The following is a 26,097-nucleotide window of genomic DNA, read 5'->3' as shown; positions in this document are numbered from 1 at the left end:
ACCAGTACATGAAGTATCGAGCTTGGTTTGATCATTACGAGAAAGCCGAGCATAAAAATTCTGAATAATAATTTCTCTTGAGAGCTCATGATTGGGGCATGAATATAACATCGACTTAAGCCTCCTCCAAGCTAGAGCGATACTTTCTCCTTCACAAGGCCAAAAATTATATATATAATTCCGATCACGATGAACTAGATGCATAGGATAATTTTTTTGATGGAACTCCAACTTCAAATGATTCTAGTTCCATGATCCAATATCATAGCATAGCCTATACCATGCCAATGCATTTCCCGTCAAAGATAAAGGGAAAACCTTTTTCATCACTTCATCCCTGGGTAAACCTGCAAGCTTAAACAATCCACAAATTTGTTCCACATGTATCAGGTGCATATCAGGATGTTCAGTTCCATCTCCTGCATAAGGATTAGCTAGCAGTTGTTCTATCATACCCGAAGGGATTTCATATTTAATATTTTCAGTAGGTGGAGTGGGTTGAGGGGTAACTAACTGCGGTTCCGGACGAGGTGAAGATACCCCGAACAAACCCCTCAAAGGATTGTTTTCCATAGTAACAAGTGACAATAAATTTCAGCACACTATATAAATGTTTCCTTACTGAATTCCACTTACCAAAGGTGCTTCACTCCCCGGCAACGGCGCCAGAAAATTGCCTTGATGACCCACAAGTATAGGGGATCAATTGTAGCTCTTTTTGATAAGTAAGAGTGTCAAACCCAACGAGGAGCAGAAGGAAATGACGAGTAGTTTTCAGTAAGGTAATGTCTGCAAGTGCTGAAACTGTAAGTCGCGAGTAGTTTGATAGCAAGATAATTTGTAACAAGCAAGTAACCATAGTAACAATAAGTATGCAACAAGGTAGCCCAATCCTTTTTAGACAAAGGACAGGCCAAAACAGTCTCTTATAACAAGCAAAGCGTTCTTGAGGGTACACGGGAATTTCATCTAGTCAGTTTCGTCATGTTGGTTTGATTTATGTTTGCCACTTTGATAATTTGATATGTGGGTGGACCGGTGCTTAGGTGTTGTTCTTACTTGAACAAACCTCCTACTTATGATTAACCCTCCCGCAAGCATCTGCAACTACGAGAAAAGTATTAAGAATAAATTCTAACCATAGCATTAAACTCTAGGATCCAATCGGCCCCTTACGGAATAGTGCATAAACTGGGGTTTAAGTTTCTGTCACCCTCGCAACCCACCATCTATTTACTACTCCACAATGCATTCCCTTAGGCCCAAATATGGTGAAGTGTCATGTAGTCGATGTTCACATGACACCACTAAGAGAATGGCAACATACATACCATCAAAATATCGAACACATATCAGGTTCACATGATTACTTGCAACATGATTTCTCCCGTGACCTCAAGAACGAAAGTAACTACTCACAAATGATAAATATGCTCAAGATCAGAGGGGTATTGAATAGCATAATGGATCTGAACATATAATATTCCACCAAATAAACCATATAGTAATCAATTACAAGATGTAATCAACACTACTAGTCACCCATGGACACCAATCTATAGTTTTGATACAAAGATTGAATGCAAGAGATGAACTAGGGTTTGAGAGGAGTTGGTGCTGTGAAGATGTTGATGAAGATGGCCCTCCCCAAGATGGGAGAGTTGTTGGTGATGATGATGACGATGATCCCCCCTCTGGGAGGGAAGTTCCCCCGACAGAATCGCTCCACCGGAGAGCAAAAGTGATCCTGCCCAAGTTCCGCCTCGAGGCGGCGGCGCTTCGTCCCGAATGTCCTCCCCTTATTTTTCCTAGGTCAAAATGACTTATATACCAGAAGATGGCATCGGAGGTGGGCTGAGGAGGGTACAACCCACCAGGGCGCACCTGGGCTCCCTAGCGCACCCAGGTGGGTTGTGCCCACCTGGTGGGCCCCCTCTGGTAGTTATTGGCTCCAATATTCCTTAAATATTCCATAAAAATTCTCCGTGAAGGTTCAAATTGTTTGGAGTTGTGCAGAATAGGTAGCCTGACGTAGCTTTTTCAAGTCCAGATTTCCAGCTGCCAGAATTCTCCCTCTTGGTGTGTACCTTGCAAATTATGAGAGAAAATGCATTAGAATTACCCCAAAAAGCATTATTATGTATAAAAACATTATAAATAACAGTAAGAAAACATGATGCAAAATGGACGTATCAGGGACCCACATGAACGTGGGTAGTGGGGGCAAGACCCCACACCCCTGGTCAAGGCGCACCAAGATCCCCCCTTAGAAGGAATAAGATCATATCCTGATGAGGACATCAATACCATTGTTACACCCACAGCCCCTGCTGCTATACATACTGGACCAATTATAGAGCTCGCGCACGCCAATTAAATTACCAGGTACTTTCGTTTCTTGGTAATGATTCTAATATTCATGAGAATATGATGCTGCCTAAATTGGATACATTTGTTTTGCTTACAAATGAAGGGCCTAGCTTTGAGAAGGATGAACATTGGAGCAAGAACAAGCATGGAGATGATGGCATGCGCATGCGGAACAAGAACGATGTTACAAGTGATGATTTCAAGACGTTGAAGCCACCATAATGCGTGCATGAAACCTTGGACGAAATATACAAGATGCTACTTCATAACTTTCGTCCAGAGGCTATTCTAGGTGCTGCGTCACCTTATTATTGGGCCAGGCCCATGTAATTTCGAAATACATCAGTATAGGCTGTTGTTTAGAGTCCGTATGTGTGGGGAAACAAGAGATAGGGTTGGTTTCGGACCCCTTCCTCAAGGGCCACGAAATTCCCCCCCTCTTCCTCCATATATACAGCCCTTAGGGCGTCGTTTAGACTTTGGGTTTTGTTTTGATTAAAAGTTCGCCATAGCTGCAACTTCGCGTACTTCGTTTGTGTTCAGCGACCAGACAAAGGCGTCACAGAACTCCACCTTGATCAATAAAGCTTTCATCTTATATTCGCAATATCCAGATTGCAATCTCAGTTTCTTGCTTGTTCTTCGTTTGCTCGCAGGAAACAGACCCTCGTGGTCAGGTTGATCGTGCTCCGGCGTGGTCGATAACCTCTCGGAGTTGGTTTAGCGATTGCTAAGGCGCGACGTCCTCGCACGTTCGTAGTCGGATCGTCAAAGTCGACTTCCACCAAAGCGATATCCATCATCTCATCGAAAGACGGGACACCTTTGCCTCTATCAAGTGGTATCAGATTTCCAGGTTGCTCGGTGGGATTTTACAGTTTTTCATAGTTTAGATCGAGTCTGTTCTTCATACCTACAGTCCACGAAAAAGCCACAAAAAAATTAGGGTTAGTTCATCATATCCGAACCAATCTGAGCCTTTGCATAATCTTTTTAGGGTTTTTGCTTTGTTGAATTTGCGGTTGCATCGTCGTGTCAAGTTGCTGGTCTTAGAGCCTAGTCTTTTAGAGTTTCGAGTTCTGGTCATAAGTTGTCACGCCGCCGCCGCACCATCATCATCGCCTTGCCATCTACCACCATTGCTTATCCGCCACCGCTTTGCATCCGTATCCATATACCACCACCAATCCGTATCCATATACCACCACCGATCTGTATCCATATACCACTACCGCTACCATATACCACCACCGCTGCCATATCCTACCGCCATATATCCACCACCAATCCGAGTTCTTTTCATATTCGGTTGGTTTTAGAGATCCATATATTTTCCGTTTCGTGTTTCCTTGCCTGAGTAGGTCTCGGAAAAAAAAATTCGACAACCAAAAATATTTTTTCCCTATCCTATTTTTAGGCCCCGGGTAGTGTTTTGAGACACTCGCCATCATAGTGATTTTTTGTCGCACTTTTTCGTCGTCGCTGCCCTGATTTCCGAAAAAAAAATAGTCAAAAAATTTTGTGCCCATCCTGTCAGTTTGACCTGGGAAGAGTTTTGAGACACTCGCCATTATAGTGATTTTTCGCAAAAAAAAAAAAGAGGAGCGCAAAAAAAAAGAGCGCAAAAAAAAGAGCGAAAAAAAAATTCCAGAGTGTGCTTTTCCCTTGTTTACGTGCAGCGCCGTGATTTTGTTAGTGTTCTAGGCTCGCGTCTCTAGCACGGTCTTGCCTAGGACCAGCACAGTACCGTCGTTGAGCGTTTATTCAACTTTGCATCTCTGAATTGATTATTGCTTACCATTTTGCTACCATATTATAAGCCTTCCCAGCTCCACATAAGTCTACATCATGCGTTTGACTCTTCCTGGTAATCGCTATATCCAAGCTTTGAGAGTTTTTGACTACAACGGTTGCCGATCACCACCTGCTGCTGGGTAAGAACTGGTAAGAATTTGAGATTCGCTTGAAGGTTTTGTGACACACCACCATCACCACCACTTCTAGTAGTCTGCAGGATCATATTCTTTTGTGTTTCTTTTGCTGCTAACCATGGCAGGTTCACAAGCCGATGAGACTGATTGGGAGAACATGACGAACAAGGAGTTGCATGATAAATTTCAGCAAATGATGAGTGGCCAGGTGGGAGATGTGCTAAACAGATTTGAAGAGGCTATGGAGAAGATAGATGCCGTGGAGAAGTCGTTCGAGACAAAGCTGGATAACAAGTTTACTGAATTACTCAAGCGTCTTCCCCAACCACCACCGGCTGCACATGTCGCACCTCTACAACAACAACAACCACATCTCCAACGCCGCCTTCCAAATCAAGTGGGACGGGCACAGCGCATTCCAATTGAGATTGGTCAAAATTCGGGTGCTGCTGCACCTACTGTTGATGCTTCTTTGGCTCCTGCTCCTGCGGCGGCTGAGGAGGATGACGATTATGCGGGCGATTATGAGGATGAGGTTGATCAAAATCAGAACTACGTGCAGCCACCAGCACCACCACCAGCAGGTCGACCTCAGGTATATATTCGCAACGGTAGGCCGGTACCACCACCTCAGGTACGAGATCATGACCATCTCCCTAAACTGAAATTGAATATTCCACCATTTGAGGGTAGATATGTTCCTGATATATATCTTACTTGGGAGTTAGAAACTGAACAACGATTTACATGTTTACAATATCCTGAGGAGAGACGTGTTCCTGCTGCTGTTTGTGCTTTCACTAGCTTTGCATGTGTTTGGTGGTCTGAACATTGTAGATTATATCCTGTTCCAACTACTTGGGCTGCTTTGAAAACTGCTATGCGTACTCGTTGGGTTCCACCATATTATCAACGTGAATTACTTCAAAAATTGCAGCGTTTAAGACAAGGGAAAAATTCTGTAGAAGAATATTATCAGGAATTACAAACTGGCATGATTAGATGTGGTATTGTTGAGGAGAATGAAGCTATGCTTGCACGTTTTATGGGTGGATTAAATAAAGAGATTCAGACCATTCTAGAGTATAAGGATTATAATAATATCACTCGTTTATTCCATCTTGCTTGTAAAGCTGAACGTGAAGTGCAGGATCGACAGCCATTGGCGCGAACTAACTTTTCTGCAGGTCGACCTTCATCATGGACACCGCGTGCATCTTCTACTTCCACTTCACCATCACCTCCATCAGGTGCCACCTCCAGCCGTGATACAAGAAAGCAGGCACAACCACCACTCTCTGCCAAGAGCACGCCTGCCGGGCCTGCGCAGAGCTCTTCTTCTTCCATGGCATCGACAGGGCACACAAGTGATATTATTTGTCGTCGTTGTAAGGGAAGAGGACATTTTGCGAGAGAATGCAAATCTCAGCGTGTCATGATTGCTACTGAGGATGGTGGGTATGAGTCTGCTAGTGACTATGATGAGGAGACTTTGGCTCTTATTACACGTGAAGAACATGGTGGAGATGATTCTGAAAATGAGACGCAATACATGGCTCCTGAAGACGCTGACAGGTATGAATGTTTAGTTGCTCAACGTGTTTTGAGTGTGCAGGTCACACAAGCAGAGCAAAATCAGAGGCATAATTTGTTCCATACAAAGGGAGTTGTGAAGGAACGTTCTGTTCGCGTCATCATCGATGGAGGGAGCTGTAACAACTTGGCTAGCATGGAGATGGTGGAGAAGCTATCTCTCACCACAAGACCACATCCACATCCTTACTACATCCAATGGTTCAACAACAGCGGCAAGGTTAAGGTAACACGTACCGTTCGTGTGCATTTTAGTATATCTACATATGCTGATTATGTTGATTGTGATGTGGTACCCATGCAAGCATGTTCCTTATTACTAGGTAGACCATGGCAATTTGATAAAAATTCTGTACACCATGGTAGAAACAATCAGTATACTCTTGTTCATAAGGATAAAAATATTACTTTGCTTCCTATGACTCCTGATTCCATTTTGAAAGATGACATTAATAGAGCTAATAAAGCAAAACAGGAGAAAAATAAGAGTGAAAATCAGATTGTGGCAAAGGAATTTGAGCAACAAATGAAACCTAATAATAAACCATCTAGTGTTGTTTCTGAAATTAAATTGAAAAGTGCATGTTTACTTGCCACAAAATCTGATATTGATGAACTAGATTTCCACAAATCTGTTTGCTATGCTTTTGTGTGCAAAGAGGCATTATTTTCATTCGAGGACGTGCCTTCCTCTTTGCCCCCTGCTGTCACTAACATTTTGCAGGAGTTCGCTGACGTCTTCCCACAAGACGTGCCACCGGGATTACCACCTATTCGAGGGATTGAGCATCAAATTGACTTAATTCCCGGTGCATCGCTACCCAACCGTGCACCATACCGTACCAATCCAGAGGAGACGAAGGAGATTATGCGTCAAGTACAGGAGCTGCTTGACAAAGGTTATATACGCGAATCTCTTAGTCCTTGTGCTGTTCCTATTATACTCGTGCCTAAAAAGGATGGTACGTCGTGTATGTGTGTTGATTGTAGAGGCATTAATAATATTACTATTCGTTATCGTCATCCTATTCCTAGGCTAGATGATATGCTTGATGAATTGAGTGGCTCTACAATATTCTCCAAAGTTGATTTGCGTAGTGGATACCATCAAATTCGTATGAAATTGGGAGATGAATGGAAAACTGCCTTTAAAACTAAGTTTGGTTTATATGAGTGGTTAGTCATGCCTTTTGGGTTAACTAATGCACCTAGTACTTTCATGAGACTAATGAACGAAGTTTTACGAGCTTTCATTGGACGATTTGTGGTAGTCTATTTTGATGATATACTGATTTATAGCAAATCTTTGGAAGAACATTTGGAACATTTACGTGCTGTTTTTATTGCTCTACGTGATGCACGTTTGTTTGGTAACCTTGGGAAGTGCACCTTTTGCACCGACCGAGTATCTTTTCTTGGCTATGTTGTTACTCCACAGGGAATTGAAGTTGATAAAGCCAAGATTGAAGCTATTGAGAGTTGGCCGCAGCCCAAAACGGTCACACAAGTGCGGAGTTTTCTTGGACTCGCTGGTTTCTATAGGCGTTTTATGAGAGATTTTAGCACCATTGCTGCACCTCTCAACGAGCTTACAAAGAAGGATGTGCCTTTTGTTTGGGGTACCGCACAGGAAGAAGCCTTCACGGTATTGAAAGATAAGTTGACACATGCTCCTTTACTCCAACTTCCTGATTTTAATAAGACTTTTGAGCTTGAATGTGATGCTAGTGGCATTGGATTAGGAGGTGTGTTATTACAAGATGGCAAACCTGTTGCATACTTTTCTGAAAAATTGAGTGGGCCTAGTCTGAATTATTCTACTTATGATAAAGAACTATATGCTCTTGTTCGGACTTTAGAAACATGGCAACATTATTTATGGCCCAAAGAATTTGTTATACATTCTGATCATGAATCTTTGAAACATATTAAAAGTCAAGCTAAACTGAATCGTAGACATGCTAAATGGGTTGAATTCATTGAAACTTTCCCTTATGTCATTAAACACAAGAAGGGTAAAGAAAATGTTATTGCTGATGCATTGTCTCGTCGCTATACTATGCTTTCACAACTTGACTTCAAAATATTTGGTTTGGAGACCATCAAAGATCAATATGTGCATGATGCTGATTTTAAAGATGTATTGCAGAATTGTAAAGAAGGAAGAACCTGGAACAAGTTTGTCGTTAATGATGGATTTGTGTTCCGTGCTAACAAGCTATGCATTCCAGCTAGCTCTCTTCGTCTTTTGTTGTTGCAGGAGGCGCATGGCGGAGGATTAATGGGACACTTTGGCGTGAAGAAGACAGAGGACGTACTTGCTACACATTTCTTTTGGCCAAAGATGAGACGGGATGTTGAGCGTTTTGTTGCTCGCTGCACTACATGTCAAAAAGCTAAGTCACGACTCAATCCTCATGGTTTATATATGCCTTTGCCTGTACCTAGTGTTCCTTGGGAGGATATATCTATGGACTTTGTTTTAGGTTTACCTCGAACAAAGAAGGGGAGGGATAGCATATTTGTTGTCGTGGATAGATTCTCAAAAATGGCACACTTTATACCATGTCATAAAAGCGATGATGCTGTTAATGTTGCTGATTTGTTCTTCCGTGAAATTATTCGTTTGCATGGCGTGCCAAATACTATTGTTTCAGATCGTGATACTAAATTTCTTAGCCACTTTTGGAGATGTTTATGGGCTAAGTTGGGGACTAAACTGCTTTTTAGTACTACTTGTCACCCCCAAACTGATGGACAAACTGAAGTAGTCAATAGAACATTGTCTACTATGCTTAGGGCTGTTTTGAAGAATAATAAGAAAATGTGGGAAGAATGCTTGCCTCATATTGAGTTTGCTTATAATCGTTCATTGCATTCTACTACTAAGATGTGCCCTTTTGAAATTGTGTATGGTTTCCTACCTCGTGCACCTATTGATTTGTTGCCTCTTCCATCTTCGGAGAAGGTTAATTTTGATGCTAAACAACGTGCTGAATTGATCTTAAAAATGCATGAGTTAACTAAGGAAAACATTGAGCGTATGAATGCTAAATATAAACTTGCTGGAGATAAGGGTAGAAAACATGTTGTGTTTGCACCTGGAGATCTTGTTTGGTTACATTTGCGTAAGGATAGATTTCCTGATTTGCGCAAATCAAAGCTAATGCCACGTGCTGATGGTCCTTTTAAGGTGTTAGAGAAAATAAATGATAATGCATATAAACTTGAGCTGCCTGCAGATTTTGGGGTTAGTCCCACTTTTAACATTGCAGATTTGAAGCCTTATTTGGGTGAGGAAGATGAGCTTCCGTCGAGGACGACTTCATTTCAAGAAGGGGGGGATGATGAGGACATCAATACCACCCACAGCCCCTGCTGCTATACATACTGGACCAATTACTAGAGCTCGCGCACGCCAATTAAATTACCAGGTACTTTTGTTTCTTGGTAATGATTCTAATGTTCATGAGAATATGATGCTGCCTAAATTGGATACATTTGTTTTGCTTACAAATGAAGGGCCTAGCTTTGAGAAGGATGAACATTGGAGCAAGAACAAGCATGGAGATGATGGCATGCGCATGGGGAACAAGAACGGAGTTACAAGTGATGATTTCAAGACGTTGAAGCCACCATAATGCGTGCATGAAACCTTGGACGAAATATACAAGATGCTACTTCATAACTTTCGTCCAGAGGCTATTCTAGGTGCTGCGTCACCTTATTATTGGGCCAGGCCCATGTAATTTCGAAATACATCAGTATAGGCTGTTTTTAGAGTCCGTATGTGTGGGGAAACAAGAGATAGGGTTGGTTTCGGACCCCTTCCTCAAGGGCCACGAAATTCCCCCCCTCTTCCTCCATATATACAGCCCTTAGGGCGTCGTTTAGACTTTGGGTTTTGTTTTGATTAAAAGTTCGCCATAGCTGCAACTTCGCGTACTTCGTTTGTGTTCAGCGACCAGACAAAGGCGTCACAGAACTCCACCTTGATCAATAAAGCTTTCATCTTATATTCGCAATATCCAGATTGCAATCTCAGTTTCTTGCTTGTTCTTCGTTTGCTCGCAGGAAACAGACCCTCGTGGTCAGGTTGATCGTGCTCCGGCGTGGTCGATAACCTCTCGGAGTTGGTTTAGCGATTGCTAAGGCGCGACGTCCTCGCACGTTCGTAGTCGGATCGTCAAAGTCGACTTCCACCAAAGCGATATCCATCATCTCATCGAAAGACGGGACACCTTTGCCTCTATCATATCCCGAAGGGATAAGATCAAGATCCGTAAAAAGGGGGGAGAAAAATCGGTGGGGAAGAGAAAGGATGGGATTTCTTTCCTCCCACCTTTGCCAACGCCCCAATGGATTTGGAGGGCAAGAAACCAGCCCCCTCCACCCGTATATATAGTGGGGAGGTGCAAGGGAGCTGCACCCCTTGCCCCTGGCGCAGCCCTCCCCCTTCTCCTCCTCCTCCTCTGTAGTGCTTAGCGAAGCTCTGCCGGAGAACCACGAGATCCACCACCACGCCGTCGTGCTGCCAGAGTTCTCCCTCAACTTCTCTCCCCTTGCTGGATCAAGAGGAAGGATACGTCCCCGGGCTGTACGTGTGTTGAACGCGGAGGCGCCATTCGTTCAACGCTTGGACTGGATCTTCCGTGATTTGAATCGTCGTGAGTACGACTCCATCAACCGCGTAATTGTAACGCTTCTGCTTAGCGATCTTCAAGGGTATGAAGATGCACTCCTTCTCTCTCGTTACTAGCATATCCTAGATTGATCTTGGTGACACGTAGGCAATTTTTTGATTTATTACTACGTTCCAACAACACATGTATCAAATTTCCGGTTAATACAATTCTAGCATGAATAATTAACATTATCATGATATAAGGAAATATAAAATAACAACTTTATTATTGCCTCTAGGGCATATTTTCTTCAGTCTCCCACTTGCACTAGAGTCAGTAATATAGATTACATTGTAATGATTCTAACACCCATGGAGTCTTGGTGCTGATCATGTTTTGCTCATGGAAGAGGCTTAGTCAACGGGTCTGCCACATTCAAATCCGTATGTATTTTGCAAATCTCTATGTCTCCCTCCTTGACTTGATCACAGATGGAGTTGAAGCATCTCTTGATGTGTTTGGTTCTTTTGTGAAATCTGGATTCCTTCGCTAAGGTAATTGCTCCAGTATTGTCACAAAAGATTTTCATTGGACCCAATGCACTAGGTATTACACCTAGATCGGATATGAACTCCTTCATCCAGACTCCTTCATGTGCTGCTTCCAAAGCAGCTATGTACTCCGCTTCACACGTAGATCCCACCATGACGCTCTACTTGGAACTGCACCGACTAACAGCTCCACCTACGTAGAGTCATCTGGATCAGTGTGAAAGCTAGCATCAACGTAACCATTTACGACAAGCTCTTTGTGACCTCCATAAACAAGAAACATATTGATGAGGACATCAATACCATTGTTACACCCACAGCCCCTGCTGCTATACATACTGGACCAATTACTAGAGCTCGCGCACGCCAATTAAATTACCAGGTACTTTCGTTTCTTGGTAATGATTCTAATGTTCATGAGAATATGATGCTGCCTAAATTGGATACATTTGTTTTGCTTACAAATGAAGGGCCTAGCTTTGAGAAGGATCAACATTGGAGCAAGAACAAGCATGGAGATGATGGCATGCGCATGGGGAACAAGAACGGAGTTACAAGTGATGATTTCAGGACGTTGAAGCCACCATAATGCGTGCATGAAGCCTTGGACGAAATATACAAGATGCTACTTCATAACTTTCGTCCAGAGGCTATTCTAGGTGCTGTGTCACCTTATTATTGGGCCAGTGATAGAGGCAAAGGTGTCCCGTCTTTCGATGAGATGATGAATATCGCTTTGATGGAAGTCGACTTTGACGATCCGACTACGAACGTGCGAGGACGTCGCGCCTTAGCAATCGCTAAACCAACTCCGAGAGGTTATCGACCACGCCGGAGCACGATCAACCTGACCACGAGGGTCTGTTTCCTGCGAGCAACGAAGAACAGGCAAGAAACTGAGATTGCAATCTGGATATTGCGAATATAAGATGAAAGCTTTATTGATCAAGGTGGGGTTCTGTGACGCCTTTGTCTGGTCGCTGAACACAAACGAAGTACGCGAAGTTGCAGCTATGGCGAACTTTTAATCTAAACAAAACCCAAAGTCTAAACGACGCCCTAAGGGCTGTATATATGGAGGAAGAGGGGGGGGGGGGGAATTTCGTGGCCCTTGAGGAAGGGGTCCGAAACCAACCCTATCTCTTGTTTCCCCACACATACGGACTCTAAAAACAGCCTATACATATGTATTTCGAAATTACATGGGCCTGGCCCAATAATAAGGTGACGCAGCACCTAGAATAGCCTCTGGACGAAAGTTATGAAGTAGCATCTTGTATATTTCGTCCAAGGCTTCATGCACGCATTATGGTGGCTTCAACGTCCTGAAATCATCACTTGTAACTCCGTTCTTGTTCCCCATGCGCATGCCATCATCTCCATGCTTGTTCTTGCTCCAATGTTCATCCTTCTCAAAGCTAGGCCCTTCATTTGTAAGCAAAACAAATGTATCCAATTTAGGCAGCATCATATTCTCATGAACATTAGAATCATTAGCAAGAAACGAAAGTACCTGGTAATTTAATTGGCGTGCGCGAGCTCTAGTAATTGGTCCAGTATGTATAGCAGCAGGGCCTGTGGGTGTAATAATTGTATTGATGTCCTCATCATCCTCCCCTTCTTGAAATGAAGTCGTCCTCGACGGAAGCTCATCTTCCTCACCCAAATAAGGCTTCAAATCTGCAATATTAAAAGTGGGACTAACCCCAAAATCTGCAGGCAGCTCAAGTTTATATGCATTATCATTTATTTTCTCTAACACCTTAAAAGGACCATCAGCACGTGGCATTAGCTTTGATTTGCGCAAATCAGGAAATCTATCCTTACGCAAATGTAACCAAACAAGATCTCCAGGTGCAAACACAACATGTTTTCTACCCTTATCTCCAGCAAGTTTATATTTAGCATTCATACGCTCAATGTTTTCCTTAGTTAACTCATGCATTTTTAAGATCAATTCAGCACGTTGTTTAGCATCAAAATTAACCTTCTCCGAAGATGGAAGAGGCAACAAATCAATAGGTGCACGAGGTAGGAAACCATACACAATTTCAAAAGGGCACATCTTAGTAGTAGAATGCAATGAACGATTATAAGCAAACTCAATATGAGGCAAGCAGTCTTCCCACATTTTCTTATTATTCTTCAAAACAGCCCTAAGCATAGTAGACAATGTTCTATTGACTACTTCAGTTTGTCCATCAGTTTGGGGGTGACAAGTAGTACTAAAAAGCAGTTTAGTCCCCAACTTAGCCCATAAACATCTCCAAAAGTGGCTAAGAAATTTAGTATCACGATCTGAAACAATAGTATTTGGCACACCATGCAAGCGAATAATTTCACGAAAGAACAAATCAGCAACATTAACAGCATCATCGCTTTTATGACATGGTATAAAGTGCGCCATTTTCGAGAATCTATCCACGACAACAAATATGCTATCCCTCCCCTTCTTTGTTCGAGGTAAACCTAAAACAAAGTCCATAGATATATCCTCCCAAGGAACACTAGGTACAGGCAAAGGCATATATAAACCATGAGGATTGAGTCGTGACTTAGCTTTTTGACATGTAGTGCAGCGAGCAACAAAACGCTCAACATCCCGTCTCATCTTTGGCCAAAAGAAATGTGTAGCAAGTACGTCCTCCGTCTTCTTCACGCCAAAGTGTCCCATTAATCCTCCTCCATGCGCCTCCTGCAACAACAAAAGACGAAGAGAGCTAGCTGGAATGCATAGCTTGTTAGCACGGAACACAAATCCATCATTAACGACAAACTTGTTCCAGGTTCTTCCTTCTTTACAATTCTGCAATACATCTTTAAAATCAGCACCATGCACATATTGATCTTTGATGGTCTCCAAACCAAATATTTTGAAGTCAAGTTGTGAAAGCATAGTATAGCGACGAGACAATGCATCAGCAATAACATTTTCTTTACCCTTCTTGTGTTTAATGACATAAGGGAAAGTTTCAATGAATTCAACCCATTTAGCATGTCTACGATTCAGTTTAGCTTGACTTTTAATATGTTTCAAAGATTCATGATCAGAATGTATAACAAATTCTTTGGGCCATAAATAATGTTGCCATGTTTCTAAAGTCCGAACAAGAGCATATAGTTCTTTATCATAAGTAGAATAATTCAGACTAGGCCCACTCAATTTTTCAGAAAAGTATGCAACAGGTTTGCCATCTTGTAATAACACACCTCCTAATCCAATGCCACTAGCATCACATTCAAGCTCAAAAGTCTTATTAAAATCAGGAAGTTGGAGTAAAGGAGCATGTGTCAACTTATCTTTCAATACCGTGAAGGCTTCTTCCTGTGCGGTACCCCAAACAAAAGGCACATCCTTCTTTGTAAGCTCGTTGAGAGGTGCAGCAATGGTGCTAAAATCTCTCACAAAACGCCTATAGAAACCAGCGAGTCCAAGAAAACTCCGCACTTGTGTGACCGTTTTGGGCTGCGGCCAACTCTCAATAGCTTCAATCTTAGCTTTATCAACTTCAATTCCCTGTGGAGTAACAACATAGCCAAGAAAAGATACTCGGTCGGTGCAAAAGGTGCACTTCCCAAGGTTACCAAACAAACGTGCATCACGTAGAGCAATAAAAACAGCACGTAAATGTTCCAAATGTTCTTCCAAAGATTTGCTATAAATCAGTATATCATCAAAATAGACCACCACAAATCGTCCAATGAAAGCACGTAAAACTTCGTTCATTAGTCTCATGAAAGTACTAGGTGCATTAGTTAACCCAAAAGGCATGACTAACCACTCATATAAACCAAACTTAGTTTTAAATGCAGTTTTCCATTCATCTCCCAATTTCATACGAATTTGATGGTATCCACTACGCAAATCAACTTTGGAGAATATTGTAGAGCCACTCAATTCATCAAGCATATCATCGAGCCTAGGAATAGGATGACGATAACGAATAGTAATATTATTAATGCCTCTACAATCAACACACATACGCGACGTACCATCCTTTTTCGGCACGAGTATAATAGGAACAGCACAAGGACTAAGAGATTCGCGTATATAACCTTTGTCGAGCAGCTCCTGTACTTGACGCATAATCTCCTTCGTCTCCTCTGGATTGGTACGGTATGGTGCACGGTTGGGTAGCGATGCACCGGGAATTAAGTCAATTTGATGGTCAATCCCTCGAATAGGTGGTAATCCCGGTGGCACGTCTTGTGGGAAGACGTCAGCGAACTCCTGCAAAATGTGAGTGACAGCAGGGGGCAAAGAGGAAGGCACGTCCTCGAATGAAAATAATGCCTCTTTGCACACAAAAGCATAGCAAACAGATTTGCTGAAATCTAGTTCATCAATATCAGATTTTGTGGCAAGTAAACATGCACTTTTCAATTTAATTTCAGAAACAACACTAGATGGTTTATTATTAGGTTTCATTTGTTGCTCAAATTCCTTTGCCACAATCTGATTTTCACTCTTAGTTTTCTCCTGTTTTGCTTTATTAGCTCTATTAATGTCATCTTTCAAAATGGAATCAGGAGTCATAGGAAGCAAAGTAATATTTTTATCCTTATGAACAAGAGTATACTGATTGTTTCTACCATGGTGTACAGAATTTTTATCAAATTGCCATGGTCTACCTAGTAATAAGGAACATGCTTGCATGGGTACCACATCACAATCAACATAATCAGCATATGTAGAGATACTAAAATGCACACGAACAGTACGTGTTACCTTAACCTTGCCGCTGTTGTTGAACCATTGGATGTAGTAAGGATGTGGATGTGGTCTTGTGGTGAGAGATAGCTTCTCCACCATCTCCATGCTAGCCAAGTTGTTACAGCTCCCTCCATCTATGATGACGCGAACAGAACGTTCCTTCACAACTCCCTTTGTATGGAACAAATTATGCCTCTGATTTTGCTCTGCTTGTGTGACCTGCACACTCAAAACACGTTGAGCAACTAAACATTCATACCGGTCAGCGGCTTCAGGAGCCATGTATTGCGTCTCATTTTCAGAATCATCTCCACCATGTTCTTCACGTGTAATAAGAGCCAAAGTCTCCTCATCATAGTCACTAGCGGACTCATACCCACCATCCTCAGTAGCAATCATGACACGCTGAGATTTGCATTCTCTCGCAAAATGTCCTCTTCCCTTACAACGACGACAAATAATATCACTTGTGTGCCCTGTCGATGCCATGGAAGAAGAAGAGCTCTGCACAGGCCCGGCAGGTGTGCTCTTGGCAGAGAGTGGTGGTTGTGCATGCTTTCTTGTATCACGGCTGGAGGTGGCACCTGATGGAGGTGATGGTGAAGTGGAAGTAGAAGATGCACGCGGTGTCCATGATGAAGGTCGACCTGCAGAAAAGTTAGTTCGCGCCAATGGCTGTCGATCCTGCACTTCACGTTCAGCTTTACAAGCAAGATGGAATAAACGAGTGATATTATTATAATCCTTATACTCTAGAATGGTCTGAATCTCTTTATTTAATCCACCCATAAAACGTGCAAGCATAGCTTCATTCTCCTCAACAATACCACATCTAATCATGCCAGTTTGTAATTCCTGATAATATTCTTCTATAGAATTTTTTCCTTGTCTTAAACGCTGCAATTTTTTAAGTAATTCACGTTGATAATATGCTGGAACCCAACGAGTACGCATAGCAGTTTTCAAAGCAGCCCAAGTAGCTGGAACAGGATATAATCTACAATGTTCAGACCACCAAACACATGCAAAGCTAGTGAAAGCACAAACAGCAGCAGGAACACGTCTCTCCTCAGGATATTGTAAACATGTAAATCGTTGTTCAGTTTCTAACTCCCAAGTAAGATATATATCAGGAACATATCTACCCTCAAATGGTGGAATATTCAATTTCAGTTTAGGGAGATGGTCATGATCTCGTACCTGAGGTGGTGGTGCCGGCCTACCGTTGCGAATATATACCTGAGGTCGACCTGCTGGTGGTGGTGCTGGTGGCTGCACGTAGTTCTGATTTTGATCAACCTCATCCTCATAATCGCCCGCATAATCGTCATCCTCCTCAGCCGCCGCAGGAGCAGGAGCCAAAGAAGCATCAACAGTAGGGACAACAGCACCCGAATTTTGACCAATCTCAATTGGAACGCGTTGTGCCCGTCCCACTTGATTTGGAAGGCGGCGTTGGAGATGTGGTTGTTGTTGTTGTTGTAGAGGTGCGACATGTGCAGCCGGTGGTGGTTGGGGAAGACGCTTTAGTAATTCAGTAAACTTGTTATCCAGCTTTGTCTCAAACGACTTCTCCACGGCATCTATCTTCTCCATAGCCTCTTCAAATCTGTTTAGCACATCTCCCACCTGGCCACTCATCATTTGCTGAAATTTATCATGCAACTCCTTGTTCGTCATGTTCGCCCAATCAGTCTCATCGGCTTGTGAACCTGCCATGGTTAGCAGTAATAGAAACACAAAAGAATATGATCCTGCAGACTACTAGAAGTGGTGGGATGGTGGTGTGTCACAAAACCTTCAAGCGAATCTCAAATTCTTACCAGTTCTTACCCAGCAGCAGGTGGTGATCGGCAACCGTTGTAGTCAAAAACTCTCAAAGCTTGGATATAGCGATTACCAGGGAGAGTCAAACGCACGATGTAGACTTAGGTGGAGCTGGGAAGGCTTATAATATGGTAGCAAAATGGTAAGCAATAATCAATTCAGAGATGCAAAGTTGAATAAACGCTCAACGACGGTACTGTGCTGGTCCTAGGCTAGACCGTGCTAGAGACGCGAGCCTAGAACACTAACAAAATCACGGCGCTGCACGTAAACAAGGGAAAAGCACACTCAGGAATTTTTTTTTTCGCTCTTTTTTTTTTTTTGCGCTCTTTTTTTTTTTTTTTTGCGCTCCTCCTTTTTTTTTTTTTTGCGAAAAAAATCACTATAATGGCGAGTGTCTCAAAACTCTTCCCAGGTCAAACTGACAGGATGGGCACAAAATTTTTTGACTATTTTTTTTTCGAAAATCAGGGCAGCGACGACGAAAAAGTGCGACAAAAAATCACTATGATGGCGAGTGTCTCAAAACACTACCCGGGGCCTAAAAATAGGATAGGGAAAAAATATTTTTGGTTGCCGAAATTTTGGCCTAAAAACTGCCCGGGGGTCTCCAGACTCTTTTTTTTTTCCGAGACCTACTCAGGCAAGGAAACACGAAACGGAAAATATATGGATCTCTAAAACAAACCGACTATGAAAAGAACTCGGATTGGTGGTGGATATATGGCGGTAGTATATGGCAGCGGTGGTGGTATATGGATACGGATTCAAAGCGGTGGCGGATAAGCAATGGTGGTAGATGGCAAGGCGATGATGATGGTGCGGCGGCGGCGTGACAACTTATGACCAGAACTCGAAACTCTAAAAGACTAGACTCTAAGACCAGCAACTTGACACGACGATGCAACCGCAAATTCAACAAAGCAAAAACCCTAAAAAGATTATGCAAAGGCTCAGATTGGTTCGGATATGATGAACTAACCCTAATTTTTTTTTGTGGCTTTTTCGTGGACTGTAGGTATGAAGAACAGACTCGATCTAACCTACGAAAAACTGTAAAATCTCACCGAGCAACCTGGAAATCTGATACCACTTGATAGAGGCAAAGGTGTCCCGTCTTTCGATGAGATGATGAATATCGCTTTGATGGAAGTCGACTTTGACGATCCGACTACGAACGTGCGAGGACGTCGCGCCTTAGCAATCGCTAAACCAACTCCGAGAGGTTATCGACCACGCCGGAGCACGATCAACCTGACCACGAGGGTCTGTTTCCTGCGAGCAACGAAGAACAGGCAAGAAACTGAGATTGCAATCTGGATATTGCGAATATAAGATGAAAGCTTTATTGATCAAGGTGGGGTTCTGTGACGCCTTTGTCTGGTCGCTGAACACAAACGAAGTACGCGAAGTTGCAGCTATGGCGAACTTTTAATCTAAACAAAACCCAAAGTCTAAACGACGCCCTAAGGGCTGTATATATGGAGGAAGAGGGGGGGGAATTTCGTGGCCCTTGAGGAAGGGGTCCGAAACCAAACCTATCTCTTGTTTCCCCACACATACGGACTCTAAAAACAGCCTATACATATGTATTTCGAAATTACATGGGCCTGGCCCAATAATAAGGTGACGCAGCACCTAGAATAGCCTCTGGACGAAAGTTATGAAGTAGCATCTTGTATATTTCGTCCAAGGCTTCATGCACGCATTATGGTGGCTTCAACGTCCTGAAATCATCACTTGTAACTCCGTTCTTGTTCCCCATGCGCATGCCATCATCTCCATGCTTGTTCTTGCTCCAATGTTCATCCTTCTCAAAGCTAGGCCCTTCATTTGTAAGCAAAACAAATGTATCCAATTTAGGCAGCATCATATTCTCATGAACATTAGAATCATTAGCAAGAAACGAAAGTACCTGGTAATTTAATTGGCGTGCGCGAGCTCTAGTAATTGGTCCAGTATGTATAGCAGCAGGGCCTGTGGGTGTAATAATTGTATTGATGTCCTCATCAGCCAGGCCCATGTAATTTCGAAATACTTGAGTATAGGCTGTTTTTAGAGTCCGTACGTGTGGGGAAACAAGAGATAGGGTTGGTTTCGGACCCCTTCCCCAAGGGCCACGAAATTCCCCCCTCTTCCTCCATATATACAGCCCTTAGGGCGTCGTTTAGACTTTGGGTTTTGTTTAGATTAAAAGTTCGCCATAGCTGCAACTTCGCGTACTTCGTTTGTGTTCAACGACCAGACAAAGGCGTCACAGAACCCCACCTTGATCAATAAAGCTTTCATCTTATATTCGCAATATCCAGATTGCAATCTCAGTTTCTTGCTTGTTCTTCGTTTTCTCGCAGGAAACAAACCCTCGTGGTCAGGTTGATCGTGCTCCGGCGTGGTCAATGACCTCTCGGAGTTGGTTTAGCGATTGCTAAGGCGCGATGTCATCGCACGTTCGTAGTCGTATCGTCAAAAGTCGACTTCCACCAAAGCGATATCCATCATCTCATCGAAAGACGGGACACCTTTGCCTCTATCAAGTGGTTTTCCAGGTTGCTCGGTGAGATTTTACGGTTTTTCGTAGTTTAGATCGAGTTTGTTCTTCATACCTATAGTCCACGAAAAAGCCAAAAAAAAAAAATTTAGGGTTAGTTCATCCTATCCGAACCAATCTGAGCCTTTGCATAATCTTTTCTGTGTTTGCTTTGTTGAATTTGCGGTTGCATCGTCGTGTCAAGTTGCTGGTCTTAGCGTCTAGTCCTTTAGAGTTTCGAGTTCTGTTCACAGGTTGTCACGTCGCCGCTGCCATATATCACTACCGCATCATCATCATCGCTGCTGCCATATACCACCACCGCACCAACTTCATCGCCGTTGCCATATACCACCACCACATATTCACCGCCAATCCGAGTCCATATACGCCACCACATATCCGCTGCCATCACGCCAATCCGAGTACACCTGCAACATATATCCGCCACCAGTCCGAGTTCCACCAAATTCATCTCCGCCACCAGTCCAAGTCCAGTATTTTGTTACTTTGTTTTGGATTTCCAGATCACGCCATACTCCGAGTCGGGACAGAGAAGGACTCCCAAACTTTTGTGTTACCCGCAGTAGAAAAATAGTTCCAGTTTCAAAAAAAAAACTAAGTCTGGAAAATTCTGGCTAGGCAGTTTTTAGACCATTTGTAGACTTTTTCGAAAAAAAATTGTTGCCGAGCAAAAAAAAGAAAAAAAAGAGGGAAAAAAGTGCAAAAAAATATAAGTGAAAAAAATTCAGAGTGTGCTCCTCCCTTGTTTACGTGCAGCACCGTGATTTTGTTAGTGTTCTAGGCTCGCGTCTCTAGCACGGTCTAGCCTAGGACCAGCACAGTACCGTCGTTGAGCGTTTATTCAACTTTGCATATCTGAATTGATTATTGCTGACCCTTTTTGCTACCATATTATAAGCCTTCCCAGCTCCACACACATCTACGTCATGCGTTTGACTCTCCCTGGTAATCGCGCTATCCAAGCACTTTGAGAGTTTTGACTACAACGGTTGCCGATCACCACCTGCTGCTGGGTAAGAACTGGTAAGAATTTGAGATTCGCTTGAAGGATTTGTGACACACCACCATCACCACCACTTCCTAGTAGTCTGTAGGATCATATTCTTTTGTGTTTCTATTGCTGCTAACCATGGCAGGATCACAAGCCGATGAGACTGATTGGGAGAACATGACGAACAAGGGGTTGCATGATAAATTTCAGCAAATGATGAGTGGCCAGGTGGGAGATGTGCTAAACAGATTTGAAGAGGCTATGGAGAAGATAGATGCCGTGGAGAAGTCGTTTGAGACAAAGCTGGATAACAGGTTTAATGAATTGCTCAAGCGTCTTCCCCAACCACCACCGGCTGCACCTGTCGCACCTCTACAACAACAACAACCACATCTCCAACGCCGCCTTCCAAATCAAGTGGGACGAGCACAGCGCGTTCCAATTGAGACTGGTCAAAATTCGGGTGCCGCTGCACCTACTGTTGATGCTTCTTTGGCTCCTGCTACCGCGGCGGCTGAGGAGGATGACGATTATGCGGGCGATTATGAGAATGAGGTTGATCAAAATTAGAACTACGTGCAGCCACCAGCACCACCTCCCGCAGGTCGACCTCAGGTATATATTCGCAACGGTAGGCCTGCACCACCACCTCAGGTACGAGATCATGACCATGTTCCTAAACATAAACTGAATATTCCACCGTTTGAGGGTAGATACATTCCTGATGTATATCTTACTTGGGAGTTAGAAACTGAACAACGTTTTACATGTTTACAATATCCCGAGGAGAGACGGGTTGCTGCTGCTGTTTGTGCTTTCACTAGTTTTGCATGTGTATGGTGGTCTGAACATTGTAGATTATATCCTATTCCAGCTACTTGGGCTGCTTTGAAAACTGCTATGCGTACTCGTTGGGTTCCACCATATTATCAACGTGAATTGCTTCAAAAACTGATAGAGGCAAAGGTGTCCCGTCTTTCGATGAGATGATGAATATCGCTTTGATGGAAGTCGACTTTGACGATCCGACTACGAACGTGCGAGGACGTCGCGCCTTAGCAATCGCTAAACCAACTCCGAGAGGTTATCGACCACGCCGGAGCACGATCAACCTGACCACGAGGGTCTATTTCCTGCGAGCAAACGAAGAACAAGCAAGGAACTGAGATTGCAATCTGGATATTGCGAATATAAGATGAAAGCTTTATTGATCAAGGTGGAGTTCTGTGACGCCTTTGTCTGGTCGCTGAACACAAACGAAGTACGCGAAGTTGCAGCTATGGCGAACTTTTAATCTAAACAAAACCCAAAGTCTAAACGACGCCCTAAGGGCTGTATATATGGAGGAAGAGGGGGGAATTTCGTGGCCCTTGAGGAAGGGGTCCGAAACCAACCCTATCTCTTGTTTCCCCACACATACGGACTCTAAAAACAGCCTATACTTATGTATTTCGAAATTACATGGGCCTGGCCCAATAATAAGGTGACGCAGCACCTAGAATAGCCTCTGGACGAAAGTTATGAAGTAGCATCTTGTATATTTCGTCCAAGGCTTCATGCACGCATTATGGTGGCTTCAACGTCCTGAAATCATCACTTGTAACTCCGTTCTTGTTCCCCATGCGCATGCCATCATCTCCATGCTTGTTCTTGCTCCAATGTTCATCCTTCTCAAAGCTAGGCCCTTCATTTGTAAGCAAAACAAATGTATCCAATTTAGGCAGCATCATATTCTCATGAACATTAGAATCATTACCAAGAAACGAAAGTACCTGGTAATTTAATTGGCGTGCGCGAGCTCTAGTAATTGGTCCAGTATGTATAGCAGCAGGGCCTGTGGGTGTAACAATGGTATTGATGTCCTCATCATCCTCCCCTTCTTGAAATGAAGTCGTCCTCGACGGAAGCTCATCTTCCTCACCCAAATACGGCTTCAAATCTGCAATGTTAAAAGTGGGACTAACCCCAAAATCTGCAGGCAGCTCAAGTTTATATGCATTATCATTTATTTTCTCTAACACCTTAAAAGGACCATCAGCACGTGGCATTAGCTTTGATTTGCGCAAATCAGGAAATCTATCCTTACGCAAATGTAACCAAACAAGATCTCCAGGTGCAAACACAACATGTTTTCTACCCTTATCTCCAGCAAGTTTATATTTAGCATTCATACGCTCAATGTTTTCCTTAGTTAACTCATGCATTTTTAAGATCAATTCAGCACGTTGTTTAGCATCAAAATTAACCTTCTCCGAAGATGGAAGAGGCAACAAATCAATAGGTGCACGAGGTAGGAAACCATACACAATTTCAAAAGGGCACATCTTAGTAGTAGAATGCAATGAACGATTATAAGCAAACTCAATATGAGGCAAGCATTCTTCCCACATTTTCTTATTATTCTTCAAAACAGCCCTAAGCATAGTAGACAATGTTCTATTGACTACTTCAGTTTGTCCATCAGTTTGGGGGTGACAAGTAGTACTAAAAAGCAGTTTAGTCCCCAACTTAGCCCATAAACATCTCCAAAAGTGGCTAAGAAATTTAGTATCACGATCTGAAACAATAGTATTTGGCACACCATGCAAGCGAATAATTTCACGAAAAAACAAATCAGCAACATTAACAGCATCATCGCTTTTATGACATGGTATAAAGTGTGCCATTTTCGAGAATCTATCCACGACAACAAATATGCTATCCCTCCCCTTCTTTGTTCGAGGTAAACCTAAAACAAAGTCCATAGATATATCCTCCCAAGGAACACTAGGTACAGGCAAAGGCATATATAAACCATGAGGATTGAGTCGTGACTTAGCTTTTTGACATGTAGTGCAGCGAGCAACAAAACGCTCAACATCCCGTCTCATCTTTGGCCAAAAGAAATGTGTAGCAAGTACGTCCGCCGTCTTCTTCACGCCAAAGTGTCCCATTAATCCTCCTCCATGCGCCTCCTGCAACAACAAAAGACGAAGAGAGCTAGCTGGAATGCATAGCTTGTTAGCACGGAACACAAATCCATCATTAATGACAAACTTGTTCCAGGTTCTTCCTTCTTTACAATTCTGCAATACATCTTTAAAATCAGCATCATGCACATATTGATCTTTGATGGTCTCCAAACCAAATATTTTGAAGTCAAGTTGTGAAAGCATAGTATAGCGACGAGACAATGCATCAGCAATAACATTTTCTTTACCCTTCTTGTGTTTAATGACATAAGGGAAAGTTTCAATGAATTCAACCCATTTAGCATGTCTACGATTCAGTTTAGCTTGACTTTTAATATGTTTCAAAGATTCATGATCAGAATGTATAACAAATTCTTTGGGCCATAAATAATGTTGCCATGTTTCTAAAGTCCGAACAAGAGCATATAGTTCTTTATCATAAGTAGAATAATTCAGACTAGGCCCACTCAATTTTTCAGAAAAGTATGCAACAGGTTTGCCATCTTGTAATAACACACCTCCTAATCCAATTCCACTAGCATCACATTCAAGCTCAAAAGTCTTATTAAAATCAGGAAGTTGGAGTAAAGGAGCATGTGTCAACTTATCTTTCAATACCGTGAAGGCTTCTTCCTGTGCGGTACCCCAAACAAAAGGCACATCCTTCTTTGTAAGCTCGTTGAGAGGTGCAGCAATGGTGCTAAAATCTCTCACAAAACGCCTATAGAAACCAGCGAGTCCAAGAAAACTCCGCACTTGTGTGACCGTTTTGGGTGCGGCCAACTCTCAATAGCTTCAATCTTGGCTTTATCAACTTCAATTCCCTGTGGAGTAACAACATAGCCAAGAAAAGATACTCGGCCGGTGCAAAAGGTGCACTTCCCAAGGTTACCAAACAAACGTGCATCACGTAGAGCAATAAAAACAGCACGTAAATGTTCCAAATGTTCTTCCAAAGATTTGCTATAAATCAGTATATCATCAAAATAGACTACCACAAATCGTCCAATGAAAGCACGTAAAACATCGTTCATTAGTCTCATGAAAGTACTAGGTGCATTAGTTAACCCAAAAGGCATGACTAACCACTCATATAAACCAAACTTAGTTTTAAATGCAGTTTTCCATTCATCTCCCAATTTCATACGAATTTGATGGTATCCACTACGCAAATCAACTTTGGAGAATATTGTAGAGCCACTCAATTCATCAAGCATATCATCTAGCCTAGGAAAAGGATGACGATAACGAATAGTAATATTATTAATGTCTCTACAATCAACACACATACGCGACGTACCATCCTTTTTAGGCACTAGTATAATAGGAACAGCACAAGGACTAATAGATTCGCGTATATAACCTTTGTCGAGCAGCTCCTGTACTTAACGCATAATCTCCATCGTCTCCTCTGGATTGGTACGGTATGGTGCACGGTTGGGTAGCGATGCACCGGGAATTAAGTCAATTTGATGCTCAATCCCTCGAATAGGTGGTAATCCCGGTGGCACGTCTTGTGGGAAGACGTCAGCGAACTCCTGCAAAATGTTAGTGACAGCAGGGGCAAAGAGGAAGGCACGTCCTCGAATGAAAATAATGCCTCTTTGCACACAAAAGCATAGCAAACAGATTTGCTGAAATCTAGCTCATCAATATCAGATTTTGTGGCAAGTAAACATGCACTTTTCAATTTAATTTCAGAAACAACACTAGATGGTTTATTATTAGGTTTCATTTGTTGCGCAAATTCATTTGCCACAATCTGATTTTCACTCTTATTTTTCTCCTGTTTTGCTTTATTAGCTCTATTAATGTCATCTTTCAAAATGGAATCAGGAGTCATAGGAAGCAAAGTAATATTTTATCCTTATGAACAAGAGTATACTGATTGTTTCTACCATGGTGTACATAATTTTTATCAAATTGCCATGGTCTACCTAGTAATAAGGAACATGCTTGCATGGGTACCACATTACAATCAACATAATCAGCA

At 42.6% G+C, this 26,097-nt stretch overlaps 1 pseudogene; it reads right to left on the bottom strand.

Moving 5' to 3' along the window:
• Positions 1-25,507, bottom strand: part of LOC141042875 (uncharacterized) — a 37,885-nt pseudogene extending 12,378 nt beyond the window's left edge.
• Positions 25,508-26,097: the final 590 nt, after the last annotated feature.

Source organism: Aegilops tauschii, chromosome 3, assembly GCF_002575655.3.
Source record: "Aegilops tauschii subsp. strangulata cultivar AL8/78 chromosome 3, Aet v6.0, whole genome shotgun sequence".
Classification (NCBI taxonomy): Eukaryota; Viridiplantae; Streptophyta; class Magnoliopsida; order Poales; family Poaceae; genus Aegilops; species Aegilops tauschii.
This window is presented reverse-complemented; position numbering and strand designations above follow the sequence as displayed.